Below are 10096 nucleotides of genomic sequence, written 5' to 3' on the forward strand. Positions count from 1 at the left end.
AGTCGGGTGTGGTGGTGCACGCCTGTAACCCCAGCTACTTGGGAAGCTGAGGCGAGAGGATCACTTGAGCCTGGGAGGGCAGAGGTTTCAGAGAGCCATGATCACACCACTGCAATCCAGCCTGGGCAGCAGTGAGATCTTGTCTCAAAAAAAAAAAAAAAAAAGTTGAGGGCCAGGCGTGGTGGCTCATGCCTGTAATCCCAGCACATTGGGAGGCCGAGGCAGGTGGATCACCTGAGATCAGGAGTTCAAGAACAGCCTGGGCAACATGGTGAAACCCCATCTCTACTAAAAATACAAAAATTAGCCAGGCATGGTGGTGGGCGCCTGTAATCCCAGCTACTGGGGAGGCTGAAGCGAGAGAATCGCTTGAACCCAGGAGGTGGAGGTTGCAGTGAGCCGAGATCATACCAATACACTCCAGCCTGGGAGATACAGCCAGACTCTGTCTCAAAAAAAAGGGGGGGGGTTCTCTTACACTGCCCTAATTTTCCAACAATAGGGAGACAATCGAGGATTGATAAGTGTCTGGGAATGACATCAGTATTAGTTTTCCATCCCTGCTGTATGTACAAGATCAGTTGAGTCATTTGCCAAGTACAATGTTGAACCTGGAGCTGATTTAGGGTTCTGGTCACCAGGCATTTGAAGATGGATATTCCTAGGAAGATAACTAAAAAGAGAATAAGAGAGAAAAGAAATGAAGGTGTGAGACCAGAGAGCAGCAGATGGTGGGAGGATTCCAAGGAGGTGAAGAGACATGCTTGGTTACTGGAGTCCAAAGAGCTGTAGCAATTCTGAAGATTTCCTTTCTGACTTCTTGATGCTTTTATTAATGACGATGCCAAAAGATTTCCGGAGAATCAGCCAGGTGCGGTGGCTCACGTCTGTAATCCCAGCACTTTGGGAGGCCGAGGTGGGCGGATCACCTGAGGTCAGGAGTTCAAGATTAGCCTGGCCAACATGGCAAAACCCCATCTGTATTAAAAATACAAAAATTAGCCAGGCGTGATTGCACACACCTGTAATCCCAGCTACACAGGAGGCAGACGCAGGAGAATCGTTTGAACCCAGGAGGCAGAGGTTGCAGTGAGCCAAGATCGTGCCACTGCACTCCAGCCTGGGTGACAGAGGGAGAATCCGTCTCAAAAAAAAAAAAAAAAAAAGAGAGAGAGAGAGAGAAAGATTTCTGGAGAATCAACAAGCAACAGTTGCTTCCAAACATGGCACACAAACTGGATATGGTGGCATGTGCCTGTAGTCTGAGCTACTCAGGAGGCTGAGGCAGGAGGATCACTTGAGCCTGGGAGGCAGAGGCAGGCGGATCATTTGAGGTCAGGAGTTCAAGACCAGCCTGGCCAACATGGCGAAACCCCGTGTCTACTAAAAATACAAAAATTAGCTGAGTGTGGTGGTGCACGCCTGTAATCCCAGCTACTTGGGAGGCTGAGGCAGGAGAATTGCTTGAACCTGGCAGGCGGAGGTTGCAGTGAGCTGAGATGACGCCACTGCACTCCAACCTGGGCAACAGAGGGAGGCTCTATCTCAAAAAAATAAAATAGAGAGAACACAAATGAAAGGCAAAAGTCACATGATGAGAAGCAGGCACGGGAGGACCAGAGTGGGTATTAAAATGGAGAATCCTAGCCAGGCTCTGTGACATGCACCTGTAGTACCCAGGAGATAGAGGCAGGAGGATTGTGTGAGCTCATGAGTTCAAGGACAACCTGGGCAACATGGTGAGACCCTGTCTCTAAAATAGTGTGTGTGGCAGGGAATCCTGGAGTTTCTGATTCCGGGAGGAGGCTGTCTCATGATGTCATCTACTTGACCCAAGGTTCTTGGGAGAGCTGTCTACAGATGCAGCCTCGTCTGCTTCCAGGGCTCTTGAAAGAGCCTCCCTCTGAGGTCTCTAATGGCAGTGGATTCCCATTCAGCACAGGTCTTATATCTCTTCATCTCTGAGATATGAACCCAAGGCAGAACAGTCTGGTGTTTGCAATAGTGTAGGGTCCATCCCATCTGAGTTCAAGGTTAGTCTTCCTGCAATGTCTTTTCCGGAGGACTAAATTCCCTGTTTAGAAATTATGAAGAGGCTGTAGTGGAGTATTTGGAGGGAAGGCAGCTTGCACCTGTTAGTGACAAGCATGTGTGTACTTAGTCCTTGATAATATCTGAGAATGTCGATTGTAATAGATTAGAGTCCTCAAGGGCCCAATAGGAGTAGAATCCTTGTGAGTCTTTGAGTGATTATTTCATAAGAAGATTATTAATGTGTGCTCTGGTAGGAAGAGTAATGGCCCCCCAAAGATGTCTACATCTTTATCCCTGGAACCCGTGAATATAGCACCTTTTATGGAAAAAGGAACTTTTTGTGATTAAGAATCTTGAGATAGGGAGATTTATCTTGGATTATCCCGGTGGATCCAATATCATCACAGGGTTCCTTATAAGATGGAGGCAGGATCGTTAGAGTCAGAGAAATATGTAAATATAGAAGCAGAGGCCGGGCCAGGCACAGTGGCTCACACCTGTAATCCGAAAGCTTTGGGAGGCTGAGAGGGGAGGATCGCTGGAGGCCAGGACTTTGAGACCAGCCTGGGCAACACAGCTCTACCAAAAAAAAAAAGAAAAGAAAAGAAAGGAAAAAACTTAGCCAGGTGTGGTAGTGCATGCCTATCATTCCAGCTAGTAGGGAGGCTGAAGCAAGAGGATTGTTTGAGCCCGGGAGTTTGAGGCTGCAGTGAGCTATGATCGTGCTACTACACTCCAGCCTGAGTGAGAGAGAGCAAGATCCTGTCTCAAAACAACAACAACAACAACAACAACAACAACAACAAAGGCATGTTAGGGTGCTCCAATTCCCCAATTCCCCAGGCAATCCTTCCTTGCCTCTTCCCAGCTTCTGGTGGCTCATGGCAATCTCTAACATTCTTTGGCTTGTGGCTGCGTCATTCCAAGCTCTGCCTTCATCATCACATGCTTCTCCCTGTGTCTTACGTGGCCACCTTCTTATAAAGACACCAGTTGGCCAGGCGCAGTGGTTCACACCTATAATCCCAGCACTTTGGGAGGCCAAGGCGAGTGGATCACCTGAGTTTGAGACCAGCCTGACCAACATGGAGAAATCCCGTCTCTACTAAAAATACAAAATTAGCCGGGTGTGGTGGCATATGCCTGTAATCCAGTTACTTGGGAGGCTGAGGCAGGAGAATCGCTTGAACCCGGGAGGCGGGATTTGCAGTGAGCCGAGATCGTGCCACCGCACTTCAGCCTGGGCAACAAGAGCAAAACTCCATCTCAAAAAACAACAACAAAAAGACACCAGTCATGTTGCATTAGGGGCCCACCTTACTCCAGTATGACCTCCTTTTAACTGATTACATCTGCAATGACCCTATTTCCAAGTAGGGTCATATTCTGAGGTACTAGAGAGACAAAATTCAACCCATGACCGGCCCAGAAACCATTGGAGTTGCCTTTTAGTCTTGGATAAAACAAAATAAATAATGGTATAGATGCATGCTGTGTGGATAAGGTTTTGCCTTCAAGGGCAAGGTCATGCCTTCAATCTTGTTCTTATGAATTACATAGTTATAATTTGTCCTAGACACTCATTATCTTTTATTTTATTTTTGAGACAGGGTCTTGCTCTGTTGCCCAGGTGGAGTGCTGTGGTGCAATCTCAGCTCACTGCTCAACCTGTCAGGCTGCTCACAGCTCAACCTGTCAGGCTGAAGCAATCCTCCCACCTCAGCCTCCCGAGTAGCTGGGACTAGAAGTGTGCATCACCATACTCAGCTAAGTTTTTTATTTTTTATTTTTGTAGAGATGGGGTCTCCCTATGTTACCCAGGCTAGTCTCGAACTCCTGGGCTCAAGCGATCCTCCCACCTTGGCCTCCCAAAGTGCTGGGATTACCGACATGAGCCTGTCCTTTATGAGCAAGGGCTTGGGGCAGATTTTTGTTTTTCCTACTTCCTGTATAACTGCAGAAACTTGGGGCACGTGTGAAGTGTGAGTGAATGAGCTGCTGGAATGAACTGACCAGACAGGATATCATCTATGCATGGGATTAGAATGGAGTTATAGGAGAAAACCAAATCCTTCAAATTAGCATTCAGGATCAGAAAAAAAAAGTAAGTAGGGGTTTCAACGAACCACTGAGGCATAGCAGTCTACGTATGTTTACTGTTGACTTTCCAGGGGAAAGGGAAACGGGGCTGTGGATCATCAGGTGTGTGAAAGAAGGCAGAGGGTATGTTAGTACAGTCAAGTGGGTAGTGTTGGCTGCTCTAGAATAGAGGCCAGTGTAGTGTTTTGGATTGGAAATAGCAGGAACTACAGTGTGACTATTTTATTTACAGCCTTGAGGTATTGGACTTGTGGTATCCTTTAACATTGGGACTCTTATTGGGATTTTTTTTTTTTTTTTGAGACAGAGTCTCGCTCTGTCACCCAGGCTGGAGTGGAGTGCAGTGGCGTGATCTCGACTCACTGCAACTTCTGCCTCTCGGGTTCAAGGGATTCTTCTACCTTAGCCTCCTGAGTAGCTGGGATTACAGGTACCTGCCACCATGCCACACTAATTTTTTTTTTTTTTTTTTTTTTGAGATGGAGTCTCGCTCTGTCGCCCAGGTTGGAGTGCAGTGGCCGGATCTCAGCTCACTGCAAGCTCCGCCTCCCGGGTTCACGCCATTCTCCTGCCTCAGCCTCCCGAGTAGCTGGGACTACAGGCGTCCGCCACCTCGCCCGGCTAGGTTTTTTTTTTTGTATTTTGTAGTAGAGACGGGGTTTCACCGTGTTAGCCAGGATGGTCTCGATCTCCTGACCTCGTGATCCGCCCGTCTCGGCCTCCCAAAGTGCTGGGATTACAGGCTTCAGCCACCGCGCCCGGCCACCACGCTAATTTTTTAATTTGTTTTTAGTGGAGTCAGGGTTTCACCATGTTGGCCAGGCTTGTCTAGAACTCCTGACCTCAGGTGATCTGCCCACCTCAGCCTCCCAAATTACAGGTGTTATGATTGGGATTCTTGGCAGACAGGAGTGTTGTAGGGGATGGAAGTGGATAGTAGGAGGCTCCGAATAATGCGTTGGGGGCCCTAGTGGGCCTCTGGTGTCAGAACACATTAAGGCAGCTTCAAGAAGGGCATGAAAAGATCTAATTCTATTCCACAACTTGGGGTAATTGGTTAAAAAAAAAAAAAGGGAGCCAGGTGCAGTGGCTCACACCTGTAATCTCAACACTTTGGGAGACCGAGGCGGGAGGATCGCTTGAGGCCAGGACTTTAAGACCAGCCTGGGTGACATAGCAAGATCTTGTCTCTATTTAAACAAAAAAAAATTTTTTTAATTCTAAAAAAGAAAGGATCTACTTCTACCTTAAGAGGTTTAGCCTCCCAGATGCACCCTATGTTTGTTGAGTTGGAGGCTCAAAGAGAATCAGGAATGTAAGTCACAGATCTTGGATATGTGGGTCTGAGGGAGAGGTGGATGTTTCGGGAACAGGGTGGTTGGAGTGGTGGGAAGGTTAGTGGACTGGATGAACAAAGGCAGAATTAGGGACTGGGAGACATAAGCCCTCTTGTGAATGTGAAATACTATGGCTTTGGCTGGGCACGGTGGCTCACACCTGTAATCCCAACACTTTCGGAGGCCAAGGCAGGTGGATCACTTGAGGTCAGGAGTTTTTTTTTTTTTTTTTTGAGACGGAGTCTCACGCTGTTGCCCAGGCTGGAGTGCAGTGGCGCGATCTCGGCTCACTGCAAGCTCCGCCTCCCAGGTTCCCGCCATTCTCCTGCCTCAGCCTCCTGAGTAGCTGGGACTACAGGCGCCCGCCACCGCGCCCGGCTAATTTTTTGTATTTTTAGTAGAGACGGGGTTTCACTGTGGTCTCGATCTCCTGACCTTGTGATCCGCCCGCCTCGGCCTCCCAAAGTGCTGGGATTACAGGCTTGAGCCACCGCGCCCAGCCGAGGTCAGGAGTTTGAGACTAGCGTGTCCAACATGGTGAAACCCTGCCTCTACTAAAAATACAAAAATTCGCTGGTTGTGATGGTGTGCACCTGTGATCCCAGTTACTTGGGAGGATTAGGCAGGCGAATGGCTTGAATCTGGGAGGTAGAAGTTGCAGTGAGCCAAGATTGCGCCACTGCACTCCAGCCTGGGTGACAGAGCGAGACTCCGTCTCAAAAAAAAAAAAAAAAAAAAAAATATTATTGTTCTACATTGATAGAATATCTCTTTCTAAAGGGATTATTGGAGTAATCTGAGTAAGAAACTTTGCTGGGTAGTAGAGGGCCCAACGAGCCCAAGAGTGGCTTGGACAGGCAAAACCATGTGGCTAATTATGGTCTCATTTCCATTATTGTTGTGTACTGAGGTAGGGAGTGGGCACTAATACGTTTATGGCAGAGTGTGTGGCCCCTGTGTCTATAAAAACCCTGGCAGGATGCTCATTAAGGGGGTTGATGGTCATTTCCCCCTGAAGGTTAAGGAATGCTTATAGACACAGAGGAGAAAATTGGCTGGAAGTGAGTCACTGGAAGACTGAATCTTAGACTCAAATTCCTTTTGCATTTCAAAGCTAAATAGTGTCAAGTCCAATGTCCCTTTTCTTTACAGTATATACAAGTGTCTCTATCAAGATTAGGTTTTGAGGCTGGGTGCAGTGGCCCACACCTGTAATCCCAGCACTTTGAGAGGTGGAGGCAAGAGGATCTCTTAACACCAGGAGTTCAATACCAGCCTGGGCAACATAGTGAGACCCCACCTCTATAACAAAAAACATGCCCGGGCACAGTGGTTCATGCCTGTAATCCCAGCACTTTGGGAGGCCAAGGCGGGCAGATCACTTGAGGTCAGGAGTTCGAGACCAGCCTGGCCAACATGGCAAAACCCCTTCTCTACTAAAAATACAAAACTTAGGCCGGGCGCGGTGGCTCAAGCCTGTAATCCCAGCACTTTGGGAGGCCGAGGCGGGCGGATCACAAGGTCAGGAGATCGAGACCACAGTGAAACCCCGTCTCTACTAAAAATACAAAAAATTAGCCGGGCGCGGTGGCGGGCGCCTGTAGTCCCAGCTACTCAGGAGGCTGAGGCAGGAGAATGGCGGGAACCCGGGAGGCGGAGCTTGCAGTGAGCCGAGATCGCGCCACTGCACTCCAGCCTGGGCAACAGCGTGAGACTCCGTCTCAAAAAAAAAAAAAAAAATAAAAAAAATAAATACAAAACTTAGCCGGGCATGGTGGCACGTGCCTGTAGCCTCAGCTACTTGGGAGGCTGAGGTGGGAAGATCACTTGAGCCCAGGAGGTTGAGGCTGCAGTGAGCTGTGATCATGCCACTGCACTTTGGCCTGGGCAACAGAGCAAGATTCTATCTCAAAAAATAATAAAAAATTTAAAACTACCTAAAAAACAAAAAATTAGCCAGGTGTGGTGGCTCATACCTGTAGTCCCAGCTACTCAAGTGGCTGAGGGGGAGGATGGCTTGAACCCAGTAGTTTGAGGCTGCAGTGAGCTATGATCATATCACTGTATGGAAGCCTGGGTGATAGAGCAACACCCTGTCTCTAACAAACAAAATTAGATTTTGTGGTTCCAGTGGTCCTAATAGGATAAACTTTTTGTCTCTAATGATTTAAGTTGTAGGCCCCTAAGTTTTCATTGGGTGGATTTGATTTTTTTTTTTTTTTTTTTTTTTTTTTTTGAGACGGGGTTCACTCTTGTTGCCCAGGCTGGAGTGCAATGGCACAATCTCGGCTCACCACAACCTCAGCCTCCCGGGTTCAAGCGATTCTCCTGCCTCAACCTCCCGAATAGCTGGGATTACAGGCATGCGCCACCATGCCCAGCTAATTTTGTATTTTTAGTAGAGACGGGATTTCTCCATGTTAATCAGGCTGGTCTCGAACTCCCGACCTCAGATGATCCACCTACCTCAGCACCCAAAGTGCTGAGATTACAGGCGTGAGCCACCGTGCACGGCCTTGATTTTATCTTTCACGGCATCCTCATGATGTGCGCTATCTCCTGGAATCCTATAATTGAGGAATTTCAACGTTTTTGAATCATGTCTCTCATTTCTGGTCTCCGGATGTTAACTAGTGGCCAACACAGCAGCAGATCAGGTCTGATAGTCTTTTCCATCCATTTTTAGCCTGGGTCTGTCACGGAGATGGATTCACCTCTATGTTGCCTACACTTCCAGACCTTAGACTAAATAGAGGGATAGGCACTGGGGATGGAGTCTGAGAGCCTTTCCCCAATAGTCTTAGCAACTATGCCTCAGAGGTATCCTGCTCATTTGGATACCTTGATTTACTGAGGCTTATTTAGCATTTTCAAATCAAAGAGCTGCAGCTCAGCCAGGCGCAGTGGCTCATGTATGTAATCCCAACACTTTGGGAGGCCGAGGCAGGCAGATCGCTTGAGCTCAGGAACTTGAGACCAGCCTGGGCAACATGGTAAAACCTCTACAAAAAAACTAGCCAGCATGGTGGCATGTGCCTGTAGTTTCAGCTACTCAGGAGGCTGAGGCGGGAGGATCACTTGAGCCCAGGAGGTCAAGGCTGCAGTGAGCTGTGATCATGCCACTGCACTCCAGCCTGGGCAACAGGGGCCCTGCCACAGGAAAAAAAAAAAAAAAAAGCTGCAGCTCTGGAACCATCAGATGGACAAGTTGATACAAATCAAATTGGAAAATCCCAGAGTAAGCTCCCAGTATTAGCCTAAATTGGCTGCTAAATTCTTTCCCGTTTTCCTGTTTTTTTTTTTTTAGGGTATGTTGCCCAAACTGGACTCGAACTCCTAGACTCCAGCGATCCTCCCACCTCAGCCTCTTAAGCAGCTGGGAATACAGTCACCTGCCACCATGCCCAGCTTTCAGGTAGGTCTTTGCAGCACGTAAGTCAGAGCGTGCTGAAAGTCTGAAGAAAACTTGTTCAGGTGCATGTTCGGATCGTTTGCCTTCAGCTGTGGAAGCTTGAGGACCATGTGTTAGGGTGTTATTGGAGAACTGGGGAGCTGGAGGGCTGGAGTCAAAGGTAGAGAGAGGTGGATACGTGTTCCCTCCAGTTCATTCCCTCCGCCTTCAGTCTTTCAACGCTAAGATGAAGCTTCAGAGGTCTTCTCTGACTACCCACCCTCTCTGACCCCTGAGCTCATTCTAGGCTGCCCAAGCCTCCCAAACTCCCCCAGTCCAGCCCTTCCCATTCTGGGTCATCACTGTCCAGGGGCAGGTAAGTCTCTCCACTGGATGGCGAACCCCATGAAGGGCAGTCCTTGGCTGTCTCAGTCACCACTGTGTCCCCAGCATCACCCAGCTCAGTGAGACAAATGAATTAATATATACTTCTCTATATATGAAATATATATCACATCACATCAAAATAAAATAAAATACTAAATGTTGCATATCAGTTTTCTAGTATGGATCAGACGTGGGCTAACTGCATTTTATTTATTTTTGAGACAGGGTCTTTCTCTTGCCCAGGCTAGAGTGCAGTGGCGTGATCTTGGCTCACTGCAATCTCTGCTTCCTGGGGTCAAGCGATCCTCCAGCCTCAACCTCCCAAGTAGCTGGGACCACAGGGGCAAGCTACCACACCTGGCTGGCTAATTTTTGAACTTTTTGTAGAAAGGGAGTTTCGCCATGTTGGTCAGGCTGGTCTCAAACTCCTGAGATCTAAGGGATCTGCCTGCCTCAGCCTCCTGAAGAGCTGGAATTACAGGCGTGAGCCACCACACCCAGCCTGAATTGTTAACAGTTGTGATTAGTAGTAACACCACTAAATAAAAAATCAGTCATCACAAACCATGAGATTACTTTCTTTTCTCCAAGTTCTCTACCCTCCAGTCACATTCCTTTCATCTCTCCCCAGTTTCCAACTCCTCCTCCATTACTCCTCCCTCTCCCTTCTCTTCTTCTCTCCTGGCAATCCTCCTCTATATTTTCTACCCCAGGTCGTCCTCCTTCCAAGACTCCTCTCCCATCAGTCCTCTCTCCCCACCCCCTCCATCCTTCCTCTTTTCAGGCAGTCCTCTTTTTAGATGAATTCCATCTTGGTACAACAGACTAATGAGTCAAGAGTGCTGTG

Source organism: Macaca mulatta, chromosome 19 (genome assembly GCF_049350105.2).
Source record: "Macaca mulatta isolate MMU2019108-1 chromosome 19, T2T-MMU8v2.0, whole genome shotgun sequence".
NCBI lineage: Eukaryota > Metazoa > Chordata > Mammalia > Primates > Cercopithecidae > Macaca > Macaca mulatta.